Here is a 23,344-nt window from a genome sequence, read left to right as displayed (position 1 = left end):
TTTTTACTTTATTTAAAGAAAATATATCACATAGTTGGCAGAGCTGACCATAATACATCTGTTTCCAGGTAAGTGAAAGCAGCGTTATTGTGGGAAATAAGACAAAAGGAAGAGAAGAAAGTTATAAAAAAGAAAGAAAAAACGTCAGTAGCAAGCACACATGAAAATTATCGTAACTCAATGAAGTCCTTAATACAATGGCAGAAAAAATTATCGGAACACTTCACGAATGTGTGAGTCATCCTCGTGCAGGGGCCATGCCAACCTTTTCTATGTAGTTCCAATTTTAGTATATGTGCTGCCGAAGCAAGCACAACTTTGACTATTTTTCATGTTCCAGGCTTGATTGATCCTTAAGCTCATGTTTATACCTTGGTGTCTGCCATCGAAGAAGAAGAGGAAAAACAATGCTTTTCCTTGTTTCTTATTCTCATTAACAGTCCAGAATAGCATTTGACTCCTTTTCCAGTGGATGCGTCATGCTGACTTACTGTGTTGTGAAAGTGTGACTTTGACTTCGAGGAAAGCGAAGTGCCTAGTGGGTGCTCCCAGAAGTCCTCCTGGAGGTGGCAATTCCTCTGTGGAAAATGCCTCAACCCAGTGCTAGGCAGGTCCCTCACGACAGTTCTCTGTGCTTGATCTCCACCCGGAACATGGGGGGGGGGGGGGATCACAGGACACCCTCAAAGGTTGCTCCTTGCACTATGGATGTTTTGGGGGGTGTACAAAGAAATCCCTAAGGGAGGAGGCTGGCCTCAAGACTGGCACAGCCTTGAGGTACCATTTAAAGCAACTTTGTAAAACTCGGGGGGGGGGCAGGGGAAGAACTTTCATGAAGTTTCTCTGTGGTAACAAGAGTGGTAGTGGAAATGTTGCACTGGTGAAGGGGAGGTAGTTCTTTTTCATGGCTGAAACCCAACTACAAACATGTTTGTAATCATGGTGCTTAAATAAAGGCTTTTTTGTTTGTTTGTTTTGGGGCCACACCTGGTGATGCTCAGGGGTTACTCCTGGTTATGCATTCAGAAATTGCTCCTGGGACGCCAGGGGATCGAACTGTGGTCCAGTCCTAGGTCAGCACTTGCAAGGCAAATGCCCTACTGCTGATCCACTGTTCTGGCCCCTTAAATAAATCTATTATTATAAAAAAAATTTTATTGGATGTTTTAGGTTCTGTTTTGTTGGTTTTTGTTTTTTTTTTTTTTTGCCTTTTTGTTTGTTCGTTTATTTGTTCTTGGGCCACACCCAGCAGTACTCAGGGGTTACTCCTGGCTCAGAAATTACTCATGGAAGACTCAGAGGACCATATGGGATGCTGAGGATCAAACCCAGGTCAGCTGTGTGCAAGAAAATGCCCTCCCTATTGTGCTATATATCTCCAGACCCTTCCTTCCTTCCTTTCTTCCTTCCTTCCTTCCTTCCTTTCTTTCTTTCTTTCTTTTTTTCTTTTTTCTTTCTTTCTTTCCTTCTTTCTTTCTTTCCTTCTTTCTTTTTTCTTTCTTCCTTCTTTCTTTTTTCTTGCTTTCTTTCTTCTTTCTTTCCTTCTTTCCTTCCCTCCTTCCTTCTTTCTTTTTTCTTTCTTTCTTCCCTCTTTCCTTCTTTCTTTCCTTCTTTCCTTCTTTCTTTCTTTCCTTCTTTCTTTCCTTCCTTCCTTCCTTTTTTCCTTTCTTTCCTTCCTTCTTTCTTTCCATCTTTCTTTCCTTCTTTCTTTCTTTCTTCCTTTCTTGTTGCTGTTTGGTGTTTTGTTTTTTTTTTAAGAAACCATGCCTGGCAGTACTCGGGAATCACTCCTGGTAAGACTAGGGGGCAGGGAGGGTAGGAGGGAATCATAAATGGTGTTGAGATAAACCTGATCAGATGAGTGTAAGGCAAGACCTTATGTGCTGTAATACCTCTCCAGCCCCAAATCCTTTTGTTTTAAAGATTAAAAGAAGGCCTGGGAACCTCTTTCTCCATCCTAGAGACTGGACGTCCCCTCAGCTTTTCGCTCTGGAGAAGCCTCTCTTCTCACTTTAACATGTTTCTCTCTCTCTTTCTTTCTATCTCTGTCTCTGTGTGTCTTTCTCTCTTTCTCATCTGTCTCTCACTCCCTGTCTCTTTTCACATTTCTCTATGTAGTTATTTATTATATTAAGACTATTTGACTTTAGAAGTTGAAGTGATAGCACAGCAGGAAGGGCATTTGCCTTGCACACGGTCCACCTGGATTCAATCCCCGGCCTTACATATGGTTCCCCCAAGCACTGTCAGGAATAAATGACTCCTAAGCGCAGACCTAGGAGTAAGCCTGGAGTGCCATCAGATGTGATAAAAAAAAAAAAGAAGGAAAGAAAGTCAGGCAAGGGCCCGGAGAGATAGCACAGCGGTGTTTGCCTTGCAAGCAGCCAATCCAGGACCCAAGGTGGTTGGTTGGTTCGAATCCCGGTGTCTCATATGGTCCCCAGCACCTGCCATGAGCTATTTCTGAGCAGACAGCCAGGAGTAACCCCTGAGCACCGCCGGGTGTGGCCCAAAAACCAAAAACCAAAAAAAAAAAAAAAAAAAAAAAAAAAAAGAAAAGAAAGTCAGGCAAGAAATAACAGCATAACTAGCATAATGTTTTGGAGATGGAGAGATAGTGTAGAGGGCCTGGGGCTGGCCTTGCATGCAGTTGACCCGGGCTCCGTCCCCAACACCACATAGATTCCCCTGAACCCCACCACTAAGGATCCCTGAGTGCAAAGCCACAAGTCATCTTTGAGTGACAGACATGCAACATAGAGTGGACAATGGGCAGCCTGGGAAGGGACACCGGGTCCCCAGGGGGATGGCACTTTAATTACAAACATAAACCCCAAAGCCTGCAGAGTTACACCAGGCCAGCCCTGTGACCTCTCACTTGCTAACAAGAGCCTGGGACTCGCCCTGCCCAGGGGCCACTGCCATGTTCAAGGGAGCGGGGAAGCCCCAGAAAGGCTGTCCTATGTTGTGGGTAAAAGGACACGCATGTCTGCAGCTCCCTGGAATCGGTACAGGGACCTGAGGTTGCACATTGGGAAAGCAATGGTCACGTTTGGGCAACTTACGACCATTGTCCCCATTACCACACTTCTTTGGGAACCCTCCCCCCTCCCCCGCCCGATTCTGACATCGTCCATTTTGGACTGGCCCCATCATTCTTGATTGTGCTGGAAGACAAAAGGTTGGAAGACTTTTTTCCACTTTTTTTTTTTTTTTGGTTTTTCGGGCCACACCCGTTTGATGCTCAGGGGTTGCTCCTGGCTAAGTGCTCAGAAATTGACCCTGGCTTGGGGGAACCATATGGGACGCCGGGGGATTGAACCGTGGTCGCTATCTTTTCTTGGCTAGCGCTTGCAAGGCAAACACCTTACCTCTAGCACCACCTCGCCGGCCCCTTTTTTCCACTTTCTACCCTTTTCTCTGCATCCTGCATCCCAGCTTGCATCCCAGGTCCTGCCCTCAGCTGCCCTGACTGCTGCTCCTCAGGCCTCTCACTGCTTCTCACTTGGCCCAACAGCCTCTTGCACTCTTTCCCTTCCGATGGGCATGTTCTCAGGCTTCTTGGGCCTCTGGATGCATTAGATCCTCCCAGTGTCATCTCTCAAGTCCTTATCTCAGCAGTTACACTGAGGCTGCTTGTCCCCCCTGCATTGTTGCAGCCTGGATATGAAGCTTCCCAGCTCCCCCACACCCCCAACCACAGAGCATTCAGAGGGGTTCAGATGTGTCATTGCCTTCCAAACCCACCAGAACGCTTCCTATCAACTTTGTTGTTTCTTGCTAGTTGTTTGAAGTTTTGTGTGATTTTCCATATATTGGTCCTCGCTCTCTCCATAATTAGGGTCCAATTATTTCTTTCTACCATGGTTACACTTATGCTGGGGGTTTTTTGTTTTATTTTTAGTTTTGGGGCCACTCCCTGTGATGCTCAAGGGTTACTCTTGGCTGTGCACTCAAAGATGACCCCTAGAAGGCTCTAGGGATCATATGGGATACCAGGAATTGAACCTCGGGTGGGCCACATGCAAGCAAACGCCCTGACCCAAGATTTGACTTACTGTGAGCTTACAATGGTTGGGTGCTGTGGGAAGTTGCACTGATGAAGGAAGGGGTGTGTGTACCTTTTTATGACTGAAATCCAATTACAAACATGTTTGTACCCATGATGCTTAAATAAAGATATTAATTTTAATTTTTTTAAATAAATAAAAATTTCTGAGGAAAAAATAAAGTCTGTTATCCCAGTTTAATCATCTAAAAATGTGACTTTCAATAACTGATAGGATTATAATTTACATAATGAATATGTAAATGAACTGAGTCTGTAACACTCAATATTTTAATTTTGTGATTATCTTCATTTTGTGGTTGTGTTGTTTTGTTTTGGGGGCCACGCCTTGCAATGCTCAGAAGCTGGGACCAGGTGACACAAATGCACTTCAGTCCTTTGAGTGCTGCCCCTGCCCAGTCCACATTTGTTTTTATAAAGCTCACAAAATCATCTTCTATGGGCTAGAGAGATACCAGGTAGGAAAATTGCCTGGCACAGTGCAGACCCAGTTTCAATTCCCTGCTTTCTTTAGGGTCCCCAGAACCCATCCAGGATCGTTCCCTGACCACAGAGCCAGGAGTCTGAGTTTTCTTTTTTCTAACAATTTTGTATTTAAAGAAAATATATCACACAATTGAGACAATCGATCATAATACATTTGTTTCAGGAAGAACAAAGGCAAGGTTATTTAAAAAATAAAAAGAGTAACAAGATGGAAGAGAAAGAAAAGGTTCTGTAGCAATGATTTTTGAAAATCATTGAATGACCAATTACTCATTAAAGGCCCAGCAGAAGGTTTAATAAGCTTTTCTTCTCTTTCTCTCTCTCTCTCTCTCTCTCTCTCTCTCTCTCTCTCTCTCTCTCTCTCTCTCTCTCTCTCTCTCTCTCTCTCTCTCTGGATAAGAGTTAAAGAAGTACAGTAAAAATGGTGTTAGAGTGGCGATTATTGTTTGCAAAGGCCCAGCAAAATATTGGGGGCATGGAAAGGAACAGCCTTGGCCTAAATACAAGGAGACCTTACCATAAGACCAACTCTAGGTTCCAGGCATACTAGGTTGTCTACCCAAGTAGTCTGAGTCTTCAACACCTCTGGGTGTGATCCAAAAAACAGAAAACAACAATAACAACAACAAAAATAGCTATTTTTCTGTTCCTTCAAAATAGTCCCTGACACAAGAAATTGGGGAGATTACTTCTTTGGAGCATAACCCCAAAAGTTCAAATGAGATAGTAAAGAGACTAAAAGGGAGGGGGAAAAAAGGTGGTCCACCATTGAGTCCTAGTTCATCACAGGAGCCCTGGTGACCCCGATGAGTGCTGCCTTCCTGCACAGGTCTGCTGTCCTGCAGGCTGTGAAGTGGTGTCCAGGGACAGCAGGCCGGGTGAGGCTGGGGCTGCTCACCTATTGCCACATACGTGTGCCCTCCAAGGACAGGAAACTATTTCCAGGAGTGCTGGAGATCAGATCTTCCAGAGCCACCGCTGTGGGCTGGGGAGGTGCCTCCCTCTTCCCCCAGCTCTCACATTCCAGAGTCTTTCACTAGACACAGTGCCCTGAGGCCTGCTAGGGATGATTCCTGAGCACAGTGAAACCCCAAACACAGAGGCCGAAGTAATGTCTGAGCACAGAGCCAGGCGTGAGCCTTGAACACAGAGGCAGGAGTCCTGAGCACAAAACAAAAGTGACCCCAAGCCCAGCCAGACGTGGCCCAAACTTCCCTGAATGTGGGTGAGCATCAGTCCATGGTGCAGGTGACCCTCAGTGTGCTTGTCACTGGCTGTCTCTGGCCAGGGTTGCGGGGTTCCGTCCAGGTCTTTGTTCAAGACGTGCATTATTCTCACTCCACTGAAGATGGCGAACAAAGGTTTTCCATGTTCCACAGGCCAGCATGGGCCTTGGGTGGTGTTAACCAAAATGGCATCAACGCAGAAGTGCAGCAAGCCCAGAGACCCACATCCCTCACTCCTGCATCAGGTTCCCCTGGCTGGGTGCCTAAATGCTGCCATTCAATTCTGTCAGCCTCTCCTGGGTTGTCCTGTTCAACGGACTCCTGGGGGGGAGGGTTGCGGGGGTCCCCTGACTCAGGCAGGTAAGAGGGTCAGGCCAGACGGGTGAAGGGCCCCAGGGTGCTAGTGTGGAACGTGGTCTGACTGGTTCCTGCCTGTGGCCCACAGAACTTCAGGAGCTTCCTAAGTAGGGGCCTGCAGCCTGTCACGTAAGCCAAGATGTTATCTCAGTCTCAGCCTGGAATTCACAACCTGGGGGTTCATGCAACGTCAAGTTTAACTTCATTCCAATGACCCCCTAGAAACCCTAGCAAGGGAGCAGGAGGTTATCTGTGGGGATGCAGCAGGCCACAGTCCTTTCTGCCTGGTGCTCCTAGTGATCGACCATCTCTAGGGGCCAGAACAAACCTGTCCTGCCACTCTCTTCCCCCACTCCAGGCTGGGTCTGGGCCTTTGCTCCTGCTCCTGCTCTGGTCTGGCTTTACCTGGATACAGGCCGAGAAGGGAGACAGAACAGTGGGGTGGGGGGGGGGGGTTATTCGAGCTCTATGTGAGGACCTGCCCCTCAGAAATCGCTCCTGGTTCAGGGGACCATATGGGATGCTGGAAATCAACCCACATCTGTCCTGGGTCAGCCACATGCAAGGCAAACTTCTCATCACTGTGCTACCACTCCAGGAGAGAGAAACGGGCAGGCAGGACCAGGGCTGGGAACTGGGAGTGAGTGAGAGAATATTTCAGAAGGAGATGCTGAGGTTGTGCTTAGAGCTTGGGATTCCCAAGGACTTCCCATGACTGATGGGAAACATGAGGGAAACGGTCCTTGGGGTCCCAGGAGCCGCTACTGACATAGGGAAGCCCTTTGGAGACACACTCCACCTTCTCCTGAACCCTCCCAGCCTTACTCCTGAAGGCTGGTTAACAGGAAGGGACAACCCCCTCCAGTCTATAGGGAAAGTAGATCTGAATTTGGTCTCTGCAGCTGCTCAAACTGAGGACACTCTGGGAGACTCTGGGATATCTGGGGGCTCCTCCACTGCCCCCAACCAGCCCTGTGGCTGTGGAGCACTGAGGCTGCCTGGCTTCTCTGTCACCGGGAAATCACAGGTGGGCTGTGGTGGGGATAGTTGAGCTGGTGGACATCTACTGACATGGGAATTTCTCAGACTCTGGAAGTGAATATGAGGGAGAGGAGGGAGGGAAGAGGAAGGAAGGAAGGAAGGAAGGAAGGAAGGAAGGAAGGAAGGAAGGAAGGAAGGAAGGAAGGAAGGAAGGAAGGAAGGAAGGAAGGAAGGAAGGAGGGAGGGAAGGAGGGAGGGAAGGAGGGAGGGAGGGAGGGAGGGAGGGAAGGAAGGAAGGAAGGAAGGAAGGAAGGAAGGAAGGAAGGAAGGAAGGAAGGAAGGAAGGAAGGAAGGAAGGAAGGAAGGAAGGAAGGAAGGAGGGAGGGAGGGAAAGAAAGTAGGGAAGGAAGGAGGGAGGGAAGGAAGGAAGGAAGGAAGGAAGGAAGGAAGGAAGGAAGGAAGGAAGGAAGGAAGGAGGGAAGGAAGGAAGGAGGAAAGGAGGGAGGGAGGGAAGGAGGGAGGGAAGGAGGGAGGGAAGGAGGGAAAGGAAGTAGGGAAGGAAGGAGGGAGGGAAGGAAGGAAGGAAGGAAGGAAGGAAGGAAGGAAGGAAGGAAGGAATGGAGGGAGGAAAGGAAGGAGGGAAGGAAGGAGGAAAGGAAGAAAGGAAGGAAGGCCCGCCCAGATCTCAGCACTGTGAACCTGGCCATGGGCCCCAGGAGGCTGATTGATCACACATAGACACAGACCTCAGGGTGCCAGGAATCGAACCCAGGTCAGCCATGGGCAAAGGCAAGCCCCATCATGGGTACTTGGTTCATCATTTAAGTCTTTCCTGTGGTAAACATATTGTTCCTGGGGCTAAAGCTGTGTCTGTCTGTCTTTCTGTCTGTTCCAGAATCTCTCCTTGCGGGCCCGGAGAGATAGCACAGCGGCGTTTGCCTTGCAAGCAGCCGATCCAGGACCAAAGGTGGTTGGTTCGAATCCCGGTGTCCCATATGGTCCCCCGTGCCTGCCAGGAGCTATTTCTGAGCAGACAGCCAGGAATAACCCCTGAGCACCGCCGGGTGTGACCCAAAAACAAACAAACAAACAGAATCTCTCCTTGCTTTGGGCCTCTTCTCCCTGTGTTTCTTCATGCTGCCTGCTGGTCTGCAAGAAGCCTCCCCCCCCCCCCCCATCTAGATCAATGCCCCTGACCCCCCATGGAGCCCAATTGCTCAGTAGGGTCCTGCCTCCACACCCAGCCCCATTTGGGATACAGGAATCTCAGTATGGTGGGGGGATGAGGGGTCGGAACAGGGTCCTCCACAGCAGGGTCTTCACTTCCTTTCTCAGATGGAGTGCAAGTGCCCAAGATTCACTGCGTCTGGGCACTGATCCCACATTCCCTCCCAGGTCGCAGCACTTAGTGGTGAGCAGAAAAGGGGTTCACAACCTTCGCAGCCTCCATCCCCACTGCCACAGGCTGCCAGGCTGTGGAGGCCTGAGGGAGCAGACATGAGTAAAACAGAGTTCAGAGGGGGCAGGAAGCCCCCAGCTCCTGAGAAGCAGCAGTGGAATGTCAGGTCTGGGCCCCGGCGCCAAGTCAAACACCCGCCCTGGAATGTCCCGGATCCCAGCCGAGAGGTCCTGAGTGGTGGACGTGCGTTCCTGGTGTGCCCGGCAGTGCAGGGTTTCCCGCTCAATGCCGCCTCTGTCCCGGCTGGCTCGCTGCTCCCCAGCACCAGGTCCCCAGCGCATCCAGGGGCCCGGGGGGATTAGCTGTAGCTGAGACAGACAAAGTCGAACCAGACCCTTGGAGAGAAGAGACCTCGGTCCCCAGCCTAGGAGCTCAGCTGCTGGAGGTCCCATTCTCCAGAGACACAGTGATGTCCGTGGGTCCCAGTTTCTTTTTTTTTTTTCTTTTTATTTGGGGTGGTCACCCCCGGCAATGCTCAAGGGTTACTCCTGGCAAACTCAGGGGATCCTATGGGATGCCGGGGCTGGAACCCGGGGCAGCCACGTGCAAGGCAAACGCCCTCCCCGTTGTGCTTTGGCTTTGGCCCCAGGTCTCAGTTTCTTTTTTTTTTTTTTTTTTTTTTGGTTTTTGGGCCACACCCAGCGGTGCTCAGGGGTTACTCCTGGCTGTCTGCTCAGAAATAGCTCCTGGCAGGCACAGGGGACCATATGGACACCGAGATTTGAACCAACCACCTTAGGTGCTGGATCAGCTGCTTGCAAGGCAAACACCACTTTGCTATCTCTCCGGGCCCAGGTCTCAGTTTCTGAGGTAGGGACAAGTGTCATCAGAGGCTGGACACTGCAGCTGAGGGTCATTTTCCCAGACTGCTTGTCAGGGGCCCCCTTTGTGGCCCAGGAAGGCCCCAACTCCTGGCCAGCTTCTTCTCCACTGGCTGAGACAGATCAGGGACTTCACAGGAGGAAGTCAGAGCTGGGGAAGGCACAGCAGGGGAAACATTGGACTGGCACATGCCAACCTGGGTTTGAGTCCTGAGGCTCTCTACATGTGGTCCCTTAAGCCCCAGGAGTGACCCCCAACTGAGCACAGAGCCAGGAGTCAGCCCTGAGCACCACACGGCTGGGTGTGGTTCCCAAAACCCAAAGAACAAGCCTTGGACCCGAGGCTGGTGTCCAGGGCCAGAGCTAGCTGTCATGGTCTGTTCCCTGGACCCCAAGACCCCACAGAGCACCTCCAGCGGGCTGCAGAGCTGTGCTAGCTCAGCCATGCTCCATCCAGCTCAGGCCCCTCCGCTCCCCCTTGAATATCTTGTGGGCGAGTCAGGAGGCCCCTCGCCTGGCTTTGGCTCTGGCCCGAAGAGCAGACGTGAGGGGCACGCCCAGCCCAGCCGCTGCAGCTGTGGAATGCAGGGGCCCCACAGCCTGAGAGCCTTTGGGCAGCCGGAGACAAAGGTCCATAAATCAGAGCAGACCTGTCAGGAAGGCCTGGAGGGCTGGGCTGGGCTGGGCTGAGCAGTAAAGATGGGGAGACCTTCACCCCTGAGGAACTTGGGGGATCCGATAGAATGCCAGGGACTGACCCCAGACCGACCATGTGCAAGGCAAAGGCCCTCCCCACTGTGCTATCACTCTGGTTCCCTCAGCATTCTTTTTGGTTGTTTTTTTTTTTTGGGGGGGGGGTGGGGGTAGCACTCCAGGGATCATTCCTGGCTGGCTTTGGGACCATATGGGTTCTGGGGACCCAACCCCAACTGGATCCATGCAAGGAAAGTACCTTAGCGTTGCTCTGTGTCTTAGGCCCCGTCAGTACCAGCTTGCCCAAAAAGCCTCCTGTCCTGTCCACCCACCTTGGGCTCCCTGAGTGTTGCCACAGAGGGGCTGGAGAATCCACGAGGAAAACGGATGGACAGAATCACTGCAAAACTGACAGAGTTTAAGGGGTTAGTGCAAAAAAGGAAAATTTTTTTGGTTTTTTTGTTTTTGTTTTATTGGGGCACAGCCAACAGCGCTCAGGGGTTACTCCTGGCTCTATGCTCAGAAATTGCTCATTGGGACCATATGGGATGCCGGGATTTGAACCACTGACTTTCTGCATCTAAGGCAAACAAACGCCTTACTACTGTGCTATCTCTCCGGCCCCAAAAAAAAAATTAAAAAAAAAAAAAAACAAAAAAAAAACTTTAGTAGGGACGGAGCAATAACACAGTGGGGAGAATGTTTGCCTTGAACATGGCTGACCCAGGTTCGATCCCCAGCATTATAGGGTCCCCCAAGCCTGCCAGGAATAATTTCTGAGTGCAGAGCCAAAAGTAACCCCTGAATGCCATTGGGTATGGCCCAAAAACAGAAACAAAATGACTAATAAAAATAATTCATGCAGATTAATTTCAATTATTTTACATATTTATTATTTTCTGGTTTGGGAACACACTGGACGTGCTCAGAGCTTATTCCTGTTCTGTGCTCAGGGCTGGAGGATCCATTTGGGTCTCTTTCTTTCTGTGTCTCTGCATGTCTGTGTCTGCCTCTGTCTCTGTTTCTCTCTCTCTCTGTTTCTCTCTCTCCCTCTCCCTCTCTCTCTCTCTGTTTCTCTCTCTCTGTTTCTCTCTCTCTGTTTCTCTCTCTCTGTTTCTCTCTCTCTCTCTCTCTCTCTCTCTCTCTCTCTCTCTCTCTCTCTCTCTATCACACACACAGCACACACACACACACATACACTCCTGGCCCTGTGGATCTATCTGTCTTTGGGCATATGAAACTGTGCGTACTGACCCCAGCCCCCATCTTCCCAACCAGTCCTGCTCCTCTACTCTGCCTGGTCGTGACCCAAACCATTCCCAAGGCTGCTCAGTTTCCTGCTCCTCCTAATGTCTTTGTTCGCCAACCTACGTGTCCCTGCTCTGGCCACCGTCTGGTGCTTCCGTCACCAGCTCTTGTGACTGCTGAGCAAGGAAACGGGTCCCACCCGCTGCCTGTCTGCTCCTTCCCACCCCTCTTGGTTTCGTGATCAGGAGGACTGTGGGGCACAGTGGCAAAGAGCCAAAGGTTCCACACTGTTATGTTTTCGGTTTTTACTGCTTTCTGGTGCTGATGAGTTGATTGTTCTGGATGGTCTTGAACCAGCATCCCTTGCTCCCCACCCCATCATGCTTCCAAGAAAAAGCTCTGCACCTAGAAATTCAGCCGCCCCAGTTCTCCATGTCCGGGAGGGATGTGAGCTGTATCTAATGCCGTTGGGTGACACTTGTCTCATTGGAAAATTGAGTTTGAGCGTCACTTTGCACCATCATCACGTTGGTTTTCAGTCCAAAGCCATCCTTGCATCTCTTTGCTCCGTGCTGGGCTGCAAACCAGGTACCACGCAGCCCAGGCCTCCCGCGCCAGCCCAACCCCAGCTGCTGGTCTCCACACACGAGCGAGCAACGCTCAGGCTTCTCTCTCACTGATGCTGCTGCTGTGTGACGGTGCTTGCCTAGGCATGAGCCGCTGGTTCAAGAGTCTGTCCTGACTCTGGTTTCTCCTGGTCCTCCGCAGCGTCTACACTGCAGTTCTCTGCCCTGCCCATGCGTGCTCAGAGGAAATGGCTCAAGGCACTGAAGTCCATGGTGGCCAAGGGACTTCTCGCCTCCCGCCTGCCGATTGGCCAAACACCACACTTCTGACAGACAGCAGCGATGTTCATACGTGTGTGTCTGTGTGACTTGTGTGTGTGTGTGTGTCTGTGGCCCTGTGAGTCCCTGTCTGCATGTCTCTGTGTGTCTCTTTGCTTGTCTGCACATCCCTGTGTGTCCATGTTTCTGTGTCCCTGTGTATGTCTGTATACGTGTGGCTCTGGTTGACCCACCGACTTCAGTCTTGGAGCTACACTCAACAGGACTCTGGGCTCCACTTCCGGCTTGGTGCTCAGAGGCTTGGGGGTCCATGAATGGTGCCAGGAATCCAAAAGGTCCAACTGCATTCGGGGTCAGCGCCTTCCACGCTGCTCCTGCTCTCAGACCCCTTTGCGCACCATGCTGCTGGCCGTGCCAGGAGTGGCGCCAGTGCCTCCCACCCCTGGTGGGTTAGTTCCTGGGACTGATGGTCAGTTCCTGCCTGTTCCTGGCATCCGTGAGGTTCCCTCCTCCCAAGTAGCCTCGGGAATCCTGAAGCCTGGGTCCTCTCTTCTCCCCCAAGAGTCTCTCCTGGGCCAGAGCCGCCAGCCTGCCTGCACTCATGACTCAAATAGATCTTTCCAAGGGTGGCAATCTCTCTCTCTCTCCCTCTCTCAAAACTTTATTGATTGATTGATTCATTGATTGATTGATTGTTGGGCCACACCCAGAGGTGCTCAGGGATTACTCCTGGGTCTGCACTCAGAAATCACCCCTGGAAGGCTGGGGGACCATATGGGTGCTGGGAATCGAACTGGGCCCCTCCCGGATCGACCATATGCAAGGCAAATGCCATACCAATGCCCTATCTCTCCGCTCCCCCCGCGCACACAGACACACACACACAGACACAGACACACACACAGACACAGACACACACACACACACACACACACACACACACACACACACACACACACACACACTGGGAGAGAAAGGGATCCTGAGGTTTTTCCATCCTGAGAAAGGCTGCACCAAGCCTATTTCTGATGCTTGGGTCGTTGGTGAGGATCAGAGTGGAAAGGGCTGGACGTCGTCTTCGTCGCCCGTGGTTCTCACATTTCCTCCTCCAACCTCTCTCTGGGGTCCTGCAGGGCCCCAGCGGCTGTCCCCCCGCAGGAAGGACTTAGGCCCAAGCTAAACAAACACCGTGGGCCAGAGCTCAGCGGATGGGAGATGCGGTGGTGAGTGTCAACATCTGGCAGGGCTGCCGGATCCAACCTCACAGCGCCCACCCGGCCCGGAATTCTGCCCTGATGAATGAGCACCCTTCGGGCCTGGAATCCAGGCGCTGGAGGCGGCGCTGGAGTTCTGGGAAAAAGCAACAACCCGGCCAGTGTTCCGGAGCCTTCGGCTTCCAGACCATCCAAGTCGGCAACACTCCCCATCTGTCTCGCGGGCTGCGCCCCATCATTCATTCATTTCCTGCCCAGACGCTGGAGCGAATATCCTGCCTTTCATTTTCCCACCAGCCCAGCCACTGAGTAGGGGGTCTGCGGGGGCTTCTGGTGTGGGGGGCATCTCGGTGTGACCCCTCCGGCCGGCACCTCCATGCATGCGGCCACCCGAACACAGCGTCTGACATCTCCTTGCTCCACAGGCAGTTTGGGGGGCTTCAGCTCATGCACACAGTGGGTCTGGGGTCTCAGGCATCACCCCCCCCGCCTCTCCTCACTGCAGTCACTCTTCTCCTCCTCTGCCTGTCTGTCCAGCCCACTTTCAGCCCTCAACAGACAGGATGTGCTATGGCTCCTGGTCTTCCATTGTATCCTCCAATTCCCCTTTGACAAATTGTTTCTCGAATCGAGTTCCGATGTGGCTCAGTGACACTCCACTGCATGGCTCTGGTGTGTTGGATTTGTCTGATCATGACCTGGCGGTACATGGGGGGGGTCCCCTTTGGAGCTGTCATCACAGCCCTGCAGCACAAGGCTCCTTGCCCTGGAAGTCACATTCTCAGCTCTCTGGAGCTCACACCTGGGGGCAGCTGCTGGACCACACACCTGTCAGCACTGCTGCCTTGCCAGGCCTGGCCCTTTCCCTCCTCATCTATGCATCCGTGTCCCCGAGCCTTGCCTTCGCCCTACTGGCTGTGGCTGTGCTTCTGGGGCTCCGGGCACTGTGAGAAACACTGTCTCGCTGGCTAGCGCTGGCCTTGCCCTTAATGCCTTTGGTGACTCATGCTCAGGGACACTTTCTCCTGGGCTTGCAGGCCTTCTGCCCTGCCTCTTTGTGGAAATGGCCATTGGGAACCTTTGCTTATTGGTCAACCTATATCTTTTGTTTGTTTTGGGGCCATACTCAGTAGTGCTCTGGTGTTGTTTCTCCTGGCTCTACACTCAGAAATCACAACTGGCAGGCTCAGGGATGCTTGGGATCGAACCCGGGTCAGCCACGTGCAAGGCAAATGCTCTCCCTGCTGTGCTGTCGCTCTGGTCCCTCAACCTGCATTTTTCTTTTTTAAAAACTTTATTTATTGGTTTCCTCCAAAATATACTCTCCCCAGCCCTCCTCTCTTTTGATTCCCCTCTCCTCCCCTTCCCTTCTTTCCTCTCTTCTTTCCATCCCCCTTCTCTCCCCCTTCTTCCCTCTGGTCCCATCCTCCTCTCTCTCATTCTCTCTCTTCCCTTCCCCTTCTCTCTCTCCTCCCTATCCTTCCCCTTATCCCTTGTTCTTTTCTCTTCCTCTTTTCCGCTCTTCCTCCCCTCCTCATGCCCTCCCATCTCCCCCTTTTTATTCTCCTTTCCCTGTTTCTTTTTCTTTCCACTCCCTCTCTGTAGAAGAAAAAAAAAACTTTATTTATTGATTGTTTGGTTGGTTGGTTGGTTTTGGGGCCACATCCAGCAATGCTCAGGGGCTACTCCTGGCTCTGTGCTCAGAAATCGCTCCTGGCAGGCTCAGCGGACCATATGGGATGCTGGAAATCGAACCGGGTCCCTCCTGGGTTGGCTGCATGCAAGGCAAATGCCCTACCACTGTGCTATCTCTCCGGCCCATCAACCTGCATTTTTTTTCAAGGACCTGATTGGTCAGGTCCTGAGCATTGCTTGGGCACAGGGCAGAGCTGGGGCAGGGAGGGAAAGAGGTAGGAGCCCCCTTTGTGACTGGACACCCCAGGACTCTGAGAGCCCTGGAGGAAGCAGCCCCAAAGACTCACTAGCTCAGGTTGCTGGAAGGGAAGGCCAGGGTGGAAGGGACAGGATTTCTCAGAAGCAGCTGGGAATGTCCACTTTCCGCCCAGCCCTGCCCGCTGTGACCCCTTGTCATTTAACGATTATCCGCCCTCTGGGACAGTTTTGTGCGTTTCAGTGTCCCTTCCCAAGCTAGAGGAAGGAAGTGGGCCCAGGACTAGACCCAGGCACCACCGTACACGCCTGAGCATTGTCGCCACAGGAACCAGCTATGGGGGATGAGGGGGTCGAGGGTTCAGGAACTCTCATCCCATCCCCTCCTCCCACAGCAGCTGCTGTCTGGTTTTGCTCCTTCACTCTTTGTGTTGTATTGTGTTATGCTCTCTTATAGTGTGTTGTTTGTGCTCTTTTGTATTGTGTTCTCTTGTGTTGTAGTCTCTTGTGTTGTGTTCTTTTGTGTTGTGTTCTCTTGTGTTGTATTCTCTGTGTTCTTTTGTGTTGTGTTCTCTTGTGTCGTATTCTCTGTGTTCTTTTGTGTTGTGTTCTTTTGTGTCTTGTTGTTTTGCTCGTTTAACTCTTCTGGGGAGGCTAGTCTAAGACAATCAGCACCTGTCTCTCTCTTTGGGAAAAGGCAGTCTTGGGAAGACACCCCCGCCCCACCGCAGTGCTGAGACCCAGGGCTTCGTTCCCCCTCCCCACAGCTCCTTACTCTCCCCTGCACCTGTGTGGGTCACTCCAGTCTGGAATTCTGCAGGGAAACCTAAAACCTGGTCCCCTACTTCTCTCCAACACCCCAAGAATCCCCCTTTGTCTGTCTGAAGGGATCAAACTCCTTCCCCTGGGGCTAGTCTGCTGCAGGCTAGAATGACTGCAAGGAGGCTCCAAAATTTTTATGGTTCTGCATGTGCATTTATTTCTCCTCGAGCTGCAGTGATAATGCGTGTGAAATATCGAGTGAAGTGTGTGTGTGTGTGTGTGTGTGTGTGTGTGTGTGTGTGTGTGTGTGTGAAGTATTGGGGGAGCTAGTGTGTAGAACATTGCCGCCTGCTGCAAAGGGTGGGAAAGAAGCGACTGGTGAACTCTGACCCTTAGACCCTTCAGAATTCTCACAGATCAAACTCACAAACTCCAGGAAGGAGGTTTACAAAATTGTCAAGGTCCTTCGCGTTTATTATGTCCCGAGTTTCAATGTTCAATACCCACATTGGTCACAAATGCCATGGTTACAATTTCTCAATGTCAATCCTTGCAGTCTAGTTCCATCTTAATCAGAATGTTGGAAATGGGGTGGAGAGAGTTTGCAGACACTGCCTGGCGTTTGCTAAGCGAACTGTCAATACCCCGAAGTGGCCTAGCGAATCCCAAATGCCCGTGAGGTCCCGAGAAAAGTCACATTTAAAGGAACTAAAACCTTGAGGCCGAAGTGGGTAATACAGCTAGCAAGGGGGGCACTGGCCTTACTCAGGGCCAACCTGGGTTCCATCCCTGGGGTAATTTCTGAGTTCAGAACCAGAAGTAATTGCTGAGCACTGCCGGGTATGCCCCCCCCCCCAATCAAAATAAAGGGACTAAGCCTAACTGAATAGATGGAGACTGAGCACACAGAAAAAGAGAAAGCAAGAGACAGAGACAGAGATGGGGAGAGACAAAGAGAGGGAGAGAAGGTGGGGGGTTCATCGCAGCTGCTCAGCTGCTCTGTGTAGGCTGCAAAGCTCACTCCAGGATGTGGCCGCCCTGCACCGTTTCCAGTAAAGCGGGCCCTGGCCTGGAAAGGACGTCTACACAGAGAGCGGGTCAAGGCTGTCAGTGGACGGGTCACAGGGTGACTCTGGGCAGGGAGGGTCAGGTCCCGCACGTCTCCATATCCTCTCACACGTCTCCATGTCCTCCCTGGCTGCCCCCAGCATGCAGGGCAGGGCTGTCTTGTCCCACTGCAAAGAAGCCCTACTTCATGCACCTACACTCGTGTACCTCGCCTGTTTACCGTTTATAGCAGGTGCTGGTTGGGTTGTCTGAGACCAGCCTCCCCAGAAGAGTTAAAAGAGCAAAACAACAGAAGACGCAAGAGAATACAACACAACAGAATACAAAACTGGCACACTCACACACACGCATACCCAGACTCTCGCACACGCACGCGTGGCGATTCATACCCGCATATACCACCTGCACGCACACACACAGGCACACATGTGTGACTGCCCACATATCCACTCTGGGCAACGCTCTCACACTCCTGGATGCGCTTAGCAAGAGTGATAGCTTGGGAAGGGGGCGTGTGCAGGCCAGGCCAGTCTCACAGACCGACACACCACCCAAGCCCCAGTACCTGGCCGCCCTTCCTCCACGGTCGTCCCATCCACCGCCCACCGCCAGGAATCAGGGGCCCTGCAGCCCCCCACCTCCGGGAATTCTGTGAACTTCCCGCTGGGGAACCTTGTACCCTGCCCTGCCCACCACCTCTGACCTCAGCCCAGCCCTGTCTACAGAGCATCAGGGAAGGGCCTGAGCCTGCTTTGAAGCTCCAGGTGGGAGCTCTAGCCCTCCCTCCCCTCTCTCCCCCTCACTGCAAACAGCCTGTGGCCTGACCCCCTTCCTCTGAGGCGGTCTCTTGCCTCAGAGCACGACCTCTGATCTCTTCCTCCTCATCGGGGTATTGGGGAGGCTGGTGTGAAGGTCGGGGAACCAGAGGAGTTGATGGTGACTCCACTAGCTTTCTTCTCACCTTGGGTTAGGGGCATCCCCAGCAGTGCTGGGCCTCACTCCTGGCTCTATTCTCAGGGTTCATTCCTGACTGTGCTCAGAACTCACTCCGGCTCTGTGCTCAGGGATCACTCTTGGTCTTGTGCTCAGTGTGGACTCCTGCCTGACTCTGTGCTTGAGAATTACTCCTGACTCTGTGCCCAAGGCAAACTCCTGGCAGGGCTTGGGGGACCCTCTGCCATGCCCAGAAAGAATCCATGTGTGAGACCGTGCCACCCCCTGTGCTGTCTGATCCCGGATCCCTCTGACTCAGGACTCAGGGTCTAGGGCCCAAAAGGCAGGAGGCTCCAAGCCTGTTTCCTGTTCCTCAGTCTCAAGCACAACTAAAGATCTCGCTTGAGAGCTGTGCAGGTTGGAATCCTCCCTGGTACAGCCAGGTGGATCCCAAGTATGGAAGCCACCAGGCCTGTGGGACATACACACACACACACACACACACACACACACACACACACACACACACACACACACACACACACACACACCTCAGTGCAGCCCCCAGGAACTTCCCCTCAGGAGTGTCTTTGCATCACCACTCTGACTTTGCACACTGGAGCTGGCGCCAACTGGGTTCAACTGCAGGGCAGACCTTGTTCCTTTGTTGGCTGCGCTCAGCGAAGGGACAAAGCGACAGACCTCGGGGAACCCCTCAGCACCCAAGGAAGGACCCCAGAGTGTTATCTTTCCTGCAAGGTCAGAGGAGGATTCATAGGAGAAAAGCAGGTTTGGGAAAAGAGGGAGCAGGGCCTATCCACCACCATGGTAGCTCCTTGAGGGCACACACCCCTTCTCTACAAGGCCAAGCCTTGCAAGGCCCAGGAGAGTTGGCTTTGGGGCAGAAGGGTAAACTGAGGCCGTTAGTCTTTGGGCTTGGTTTATTTATTGAGGAAAGGATTTGGGCCACAGTCAGCTGTTTTAGGGAAGATTCCTGGTTCTGTGCTCAAGGATGACTCCTGTTTGTTTTGTTGGGGGTTTTTTTGTTTGTTTGTTTTATTTTGGGGCCACACCCAGCAGTGCTCAGGGGTTACTCCTAGCTCTGTGGTCAGAAATCACTCCTGGCAGGCTCGGGGGATCATATAGGATGCCCGGGATCAAACCCAGGGTCCTCCCAGATCAGCCGTGTACAAGGCAAATGTCCTACCACTGTGCTATCTCTCCAGCCCCTCGAGGATGACTCTGGTTCTGTGCTCAGGGATGATTCTTGATGGGTTCAGGGAAGTCTCTGAGGTACTATGAGGATCAAACCAGGGTCAACCCAGTACAAGACAAGAGCCTTACTTCACCCCTTACTCTGGCACAGGCTCTGGGAAGGGGGACAAGGACATGTGCGTGTCTGGACAAGTTTTCTGCCTTCGTGTATTGCTCTGGGCTGGTTTTCACCCTCTCTAGGTCTGTCTGGACCCCAGAGCTTCCATTCACTTCCTCTCCTCTCTCTCCCCTGCAGCCGCCTCTTGGGAAGGAATTGCTGCCCGCAGTTTCTGACCTTGACCTTGGTTGCTGGCTGGCTCTCCGAGGAGATGTTCAATCTCTGTCAACCCAAAGTACCGAGGAGGGCACAGGCCGTGGGAAGGGACTGTGTAGCTCACACTGGGGTGCTGGGACCCAGCCCTAGAGAGGAGGATACTGACCTCCCTTGCGGCATAGGCCCTTCTAGTTCCACTCACACTCCAGGGGCACTCCGAAGCACTCCCAACTCGGTCTGGGATGTGTTGGGTGGCTGCCAGCCTCGGAGCCTAGGGTTGCTGCAGAGACCAGGAGATCTGGAAGTACAGGGGGTGAGAGTTGGGGGCAAGGGGGAGGGTCCAGAGCCCCCACATGCATTTGCAAACCTTCTCTCTAATGGCCTCTCTGTGTTGCTGGTCATTTCCTGGGGTTGCATTTCTTGCCCTTTCCTGCCCATCCTGGGTGGTCCAGTTTTCCTGAGCCAACGCTTTTTGCATCTCTGTTTCATATCCTTTCCGACATCTCACCCAAATACTAATCAAACATCCCTCCCGGTTCAATGGCACATGGGTTTGGTTGGTATTTTAGTTTTGTGTTACTTTTTTTTTTTTTTGAGAGAGAGGGTGGTTTGTTTTACTTTGTGTTTCATTTTGTTTTTGAGGCCTTGAGTTGCACATGATTTCAGAAGCATTTATCAAAGAGAAATGCTACCTCAGACCCCCACCCACCCACCCACCCCTTCTGCACCTTTGCTCTTCTGCTTGCTCTCCTGCCTGGCCTTTCTGTCTGCTTAGGGCTGGGAGGGAGAGATAGAGATGAAAGGTGTCCGTTGGGCAGCAGGGGCTGTTGAACTCCACCAGGCCCTTGCTGCGAAACAGGGCTGCAAACAGTACAAAAGTCCTGCTGTGTTTGAGTCCTTGGCTTTCTGTCTCTGTCGACTTAAATTCTAATCTAAACATGCCCGGTTCGAAGTTGCCCTGGTGCTCACTCTGCACTTCATAAACAGTGATTTCCACAGCCGCGGGTTTTTAACAGCTCTGGGAACTGAGCACGCCAGGGCAGCCTGTGATAGAGAGGCTTCCTTAGCCGCTTTGAACAGAGCCTTGAGGCTCCACAGGAGAAGGGCGTAAAACAAACCCCAAATGCGATTAGCAGACTTGTTTCAAATGTCTTCCATGGACAGAAAACAGGAGCTGAGTCGACGTTCCCTACGTGGAATACAGGCCGATATGGGGCATTTTGTTTTAGAGTAAAAATAGGTTTAAAAAAAAATACAGCATGGTGGAGGGAGGGTGGCTGGAGTCTATATTACTGCAGGGACTGTGCCTGCCTCATACGCTGCTGACCTAGGTTCGGTCCTCGACCTGCCACTGTAATTCCTAGAGTACCTTGTGCAAAGCCAGGAGTAACCCCTGGGTACCACCACCAAGAGTGACCAAAAATGAAGTCCAAAAAATTATTTTTCTTTTTGCTTGTGTGGCCACACCCAGCTTTAGCTTCCTGCAAGAAACGTGCATTAGATGTGAACAAATGCAGAAGACAAATGGTGCCTTTCTAGTTTATGGGTTTCCCAAACCAGAAATCCTGCAGGAAAAGCGGGCAGGCTCTTCCTCCAGGTCCTGAGTATGTAAAAGCTGAGCCTTCCTGTGAAGGACTTGCTCAGTCTGTAAAAAACAAATTGTAAAAAGATTGTAATAAAAACTCCATAAAACCCTCACCAGGCCCGGCAGCCAGGGATTTGGGGCTGCATCTCCCGAGACTCACAGCTAATCTGGCCTAGAGATGGCTTAGTGGGATACCGGCTTTACGCATGTGAGACCCTGAATTTCACACACACACACACACACACACACACACACACACATACACACACTGGACATCTCTGGGCCCTCAGTGGAAGATGATCCTTTTTTTTTAAATGCCTAAAGTTTGTCAGCTGTCACGGCACATCTGGAAAAAAGATCACAAACCCTGGCAGTCCCAGCTGGAAACAGAGAACACGTCTTTGCTAAGGGATTTCATTCTTTCAAGAATGAATTGTCTCATTTCTGCTGAATGTTCTATGTCCGTTCGGGGTGATTTCTCACATCTGTACACATTTCTTTTATATATATTTTTCTCAATACTTTTTGTGGGGGAGGAGTGGAGAGAAACTGTTGGTGCTCAAGAATCTCTCCAGGGGAATCTTGCTTATGGGAGCCGAGGCTCCAACTCAAGACAGTTGTGTGCGAGGCCAGCACTTTACTCATGGTACTATTTCCGTAGACCAATTTATTATAGTTTTGATTACAATATTTTTGTTTGTTTTGTTTTAGGCCCACCCCCAGAGGTGCTTGGGGGTTACTGCTGGCTCTACACTCAGGTATCTTCCCTGGCTGCTCGGTGGACCGTATTGGGATGCCAGGAATTGAACCCAGGTCAGCCGTGTACAAGGCAAAACCATCCCCACTGCGCAGAACCTTTTACTTTTACTTGGGATGCACACTGGCTGTATTGCATTCAAAGGCTGTAACACACACAGGGCTGTGGCGCACAGAAAGCCAGTGACACCTACTGTGACACACACATGTCCTTCCTGGGTCCATCTGGGTGCCCACCCTCTCCTAAGGGATGAGCTGGGGATACCAAATGGTTGACATCCAAACTGAGGGGTGCTGGGGAAGGCATGAGATTCTCGGTCCAGAATCATGGTCTTGCACAGAGTCCTGTCCATTTATATCCCCTTCCACTTCACAAACACAGCCACTTTAATGAGACATTCTTTGGGTGTTGGCTTGAGGTTGGGTTATCCCACAGTTCCCAGAAGGAAAGGGGATAGCCCATACCCCCTACCCAGGGCGGACAGGAGATGCCGGTTCGGTAGAAACATCCCACAATAAGTAATCCACACAGTGATGGAGGTTCTAGCAGGCAAGAAAAGTCACACTGCAAGCTGTTCATTCACAAGCCAGTCACTCCACCACACGAAACCACAAGCCTAGGTGACAGCTCACTTCTGGGCTTTCCTGCCTTCCATTTAATTGAGATCCAATCAAAGCTCTGCCTAGGGGGAGGGGAAAAAACCAGATGAAAGGCACTGGGAAAACAAGACCCCCCCAAAAAAATTAAGATACAAATGAGAAATATTTGATACTGGGGCTGGAGAGATAGCATGGAGGTAGGGCGTTTGCCTTGCCTGCATAAGGATGATGGTTCAAGTCCCGGCATTTCAATCTTTCTTTTTTTTTGTTTTGTTTTTGGGTCACACCCAAACTTGCTCCTGGCAAGTTCGGGGGATTCGAACCACCATCCTTCTACATGCAAGGCAAATGCCCTACCTCCATGCTATCTCTCCGGCTAATCCCAGCATTTCATATGGTCCTCCGAGCCTGCCAGGAGTGATTTCTGAGCATAGCACCAGGAGTAATCCATGAGCGCTGCCAGGTGTGACACCCCCCACCAAAAAGAAATATTTGATACAAATGGGAACTATTTCAAAGGCCTTAATTTACCTCCTGGCTCTATGCTCACAAGTTGCCCCTGGCAGGCACAGGGCACATGTGAGATGCCGGGATTCAAACCACCGTCCTTCTGCATGAAAGGCAAACATCTTACCTCTATGCTGTCTCTCCGGCCCTGCCTTTCTAATTTTTTAAAAATTAAAACAAAATAGAGAATAAGTAATAGGCCCCGAAAAGACAAGGGAAAAACTAAACTAAACGAATAGCAATAATTTGCATAGGTGAATCCAAAAGAAAAATGTAAAGAAAGAACCTTAGGCCTAGAAACAGGGTGTTCTTACCC

The 23,344-nt window shown here is 51.4% G+C and overlaps 1 non-coding gene across 1 annotated transcript; it reads right to left on the bottom strand.

Moving 5' to 3' along the window:
* Positions 1 to 207: 207 nt before the first annotated feature.
* On the bottom strand, positions 208 to 314 carry LOC126029209 (U6 spliceosomal RNA). The gene has a single exon (XR_007502854.1). It is a non-coding gene; the product is annotated as a U6 spliceosomal RNA (small nuclear RNA).
* Positions 315 to 23,344: the final 23,030 nt, after the last annotated feature.

This window comes from Suncus etruscus, chromosome 14 (assembly GCF_024139225.1).
Source record: "Suncus etruscus isolate mSunEtr1 chromosome 14, mSunEtr1.pri.cur, whole genome shotgun sequence".
Lineage (NCBI taxonomy): Eukaryota > Metazoa > Chordata > Mammalia > Eulipotyphla > Soricidae > Suncus > Suncus etruscus.
The sequence above is the reverse complement of the archived record's forward strand: the minus strand, read 5'-3'. Positions and strand labels throughout refer to the sequence as shown.